General features: G+C 43.3%; 1 protein-coding gene across 3 annotated transcripts in view; it reads left to right on the forward strand.

Annotated features, from left to right (window-relative positions):
- Positions 1-3,231, forward strand: part of RAI14 (retinoic acid induced 14) — a 130,992-nt gene that overhangs the window by 81,555 nt on the left and 46,206 nt on the right. The window lies entirely within an intron of this gene.

A 3,231-nucleotide genomic window follows, 5' to 3' on the forward strand; every position in this document is an offset into this window, starting at 1 on the left:
ATTTCAGCAGAGAAGAAATAGAACTGTGATTATAACCAGTTGATAGGTGGGAAATGAATTCCATCCTAGATGAGAAGCAGCATGAAAAAGAAAGTAATTGCTTCCCCATAACCTTCAAACCTATTTATATTGCTCTTTGAAAACCCCTTTCTTAACACAGGTTGATAGTAATTCCATGAGTACTGTGAATTTTGCTTTAAGATTGGCCACATATGATATTCTTGTCCAAAACTTCATAGTTTTATAACTACAGCTAGATGTTCAATTAAGCATTTTGTATGAGTGTACCTATGTCTGTATGTGTTTGTGTCTATCCTTAGCCTGCTTTGGATTATAGAAAGGTCATAGACTTTGGAGCCAATGCTGATCTAGACGCTATTACTTCTAACTTATGTCATATGTAAATTTCAGTTTCTTCACTTCAAAATAAAAATGATAGTATATAGATAGAACAAGATGGTAATGCTGGTTGGATGCCTCAGCAGCAGACTTTGAAACAGAGTCCTAAGTCCAAGTAAAATTTCTATAACCAGTGATCCAGGATGCAGCACTGAAAAGGAGCCAAACCCACATCGGGCATGATATTGGCAGGTCCCTGCTATGGGCACCTGGGACTCATTCCCATTTAGGACCTCCAGGAGCCTGTTGAGATTTGGAGCAGGGATAGACCAACCATAGCCTGCTCTTTGTAAATAAAGTTTTATTGGAGTACAGCACAGCCATTCAGTTAGCATTGAATGGTTGCTTTTGCACTGCAAAAACAGATTTGAGTTGTTAAGATGGACTGTGTAACCCACCGAGTTAACATGTTAACTATCTGACTCTTTATAGAACTAGAGGCTTGTCAGCCAGGTGTGACTCAGAGTTTTCACACTGAGAGAGTAAGGAAACTGGGTGTTTATCATGATCCCTTAGTTCTCCAAGGCTGAGTGGTGCAGTCTCAGCGATGGTGAAAGGGTCATCCGCTGCAGTCTGTCCTGGGACTTATTTTTGGGGATAGTCATGGCTGTGGGAGCTACTCTTATCCTTGACAGCTTGCTTGACTCTACTTCTTCCAGACCAGCTTTGCAGGCATCTGCATAAGGCATTTTATGAACAGACATTCCAGGAAAGGGGGCAGTAAGTCTGATAGTTCGGTTCCAGATTAAGAAAAAGAAAAAGTAGACAGTAAATTTAGATTAGTCACAGTAGTGAGCACCTATTGATTTTGTACTTTCTGATAATAAACTATTTTCTTTTCTTTTTTATTGTGGCAAGATGTGAATGCCATAAAATGGGCCATTTTAGCTACTTTAAGTGCATTTACAATACTGTGCAACCATCATCACCTAGTTTCAGAAACTTTTGTCACCCCACATGAAACCCTGAACCAGTGACACTGTCAACATTCCCTTCCACTGTCTGACTTTACTCATTCTGGATATTTCATGAAAAGGGAGGCATTCCCTACGGGGCCTTTGGACTGGACTTCTTTCACTTAACATAATGTCTTCAAGGTTTATCCTTGCTGGGATATGAATCAGAACTTCATTCCATTCTTTTCTTTTTTTTTTTTTTAAAGATTTATTTATTAGTACAGAACTGGGGTACAGGTCAGAGATGCGGAGGGTGAGAGGATTCACCAGAGAGAGAGTGGGGAGCAGAACAGGCAGATTGACGAAGTCCACTGCTAAGGGGAGCAGCGGGCGGGTCAGGAGAGGTCTGCCGCGCCATGTGGGTCACCTCCGGGGCAGGAGGGGATCGAACACATGCGGAAGTGGCTTAAGCTTCTTTGTGCTGTGCTTTAACCCGCTGCGCCACCAGGGAGGGCCCATTCCATTCTTTTTTAATGGTAGAAATGCACATGTATTTTTATCAACATTATCACATCCATTTGGCAGATTCTAAACGTGACACAGCTCTTCCCGAATTAACCCCAGCACCAACTCTAGCACCTCCACCTTTAAGCCTATAAGTGCTGTTTTTCTTCTGCATCACTTCCATAGAAAGTCATGGAGTATATGGATTAGATATTTCATCTCTTATGAAACATATGAAGCGTATAAAGAAATATATGAAAAAGAAAAAGGGAGAGAAAAATATTTTTTCAGTGCAAGATTTTTCATAAATAATCTCTGTTAACATTCCCTATTCCTGCTGGGAATACTACTTTTGATCATTAGTTACTAACTAAGAATTTATTTGGCAAAAAAACCCACCAGAGAATGAAGTCTGTCTGGTGTCATGGTTTCATTTGCGCCCAATGGACTGTGGGGTTGGAAAGCATCCCTCCTGTCCCTTTGGTGTCTTGGCACAGTGCCAAGGGTTCCTGTACAATGAACCCCATGCTGTGCTGTCCTGGGCTCCCGCTCTCTCACCTCAGAAGCCTGTTTTTCATGTTTTGCTGCATCTAATCTGGGCATTACTTGTCGGGTGCACCTGTGTCTCCCTCGCCCTTGAACATTTTCTCAAGCTTTGGCGACTCATCTGTTCCTTCTCCTGTTCTTCCCATGCCCATTTGATTGGGCAGCTTGAGAACGGTCATTTCCTTGGAGCAGATCTGAATGGATCAGATGGCCCCGTGGAGCGTGTCTCAGCCAGGCATTTGTGGATGTATGTGGAAGGGTTTGATTGATCCCCAAAGGATCAGACCTGACCACATACTTGAAAGCTGGCCCTTAGAAGTACCAGGCGTCATTCTCTGCCGGCCCATTCATATTTACCCTCTGATTCATTCATCTTCATATCAAAATCAAGCTGGAGCTCATGTTCTAGCGGGCTTTAATAGTAACTCATTTTGTCACAGTACTCAGTAATATGTAATGTTTCCCTGTTTCTCGGCCTCGAGTCTGGCTGCCCTTGAAGTTGACTCTCCAGGTCCTTTCTTTTACACTTGCTTCTCCTGCAGGTGGGGTTTCCTGCTACCTGCCCTTTCCTCATGTAAAAGCACCCAGATACTTGTTCAGGTTCTGTGTCCAGTCCAGGTGTTTTCTTCCCTGATGTCCTCAGTTTACTTTTATTTTTCTTCCCTTTGAAATACTAGAATTTGGTGGCGCAGCAGGTTAAAGCACAGCACTGCAAAGCTAACTGCAGCTGCTTCAGCACAAGTTCAACCCCCAGCCAGGGAGGTGTTCCACAGGGTACATCAGGCCTCCCCTGTCTTGCTGACTGCTCCCCTCAGCAGTGTACTTTGTTGATCTGTCTGTTCTGCTCCCCACTCTGTCTCTGGTGAATCCTTTCACTGCCTCTGCA

The sequence above is a fragment of the Condylura cristata genome, unplaced genomic scaffold (genome assembly GCF_000260355.1).
Source record: "Condylura cristata isolate star-nosed mole 26May11 unplaced genomic scaffold, ConCri1.0 scaffold00007, whole genome shotgun sequence".
NCBI lineage: Eukaryota > Metazoa > Chordata > Mammalia > Eulipotyphla > Talpidae > Condylura > Condylura cristata.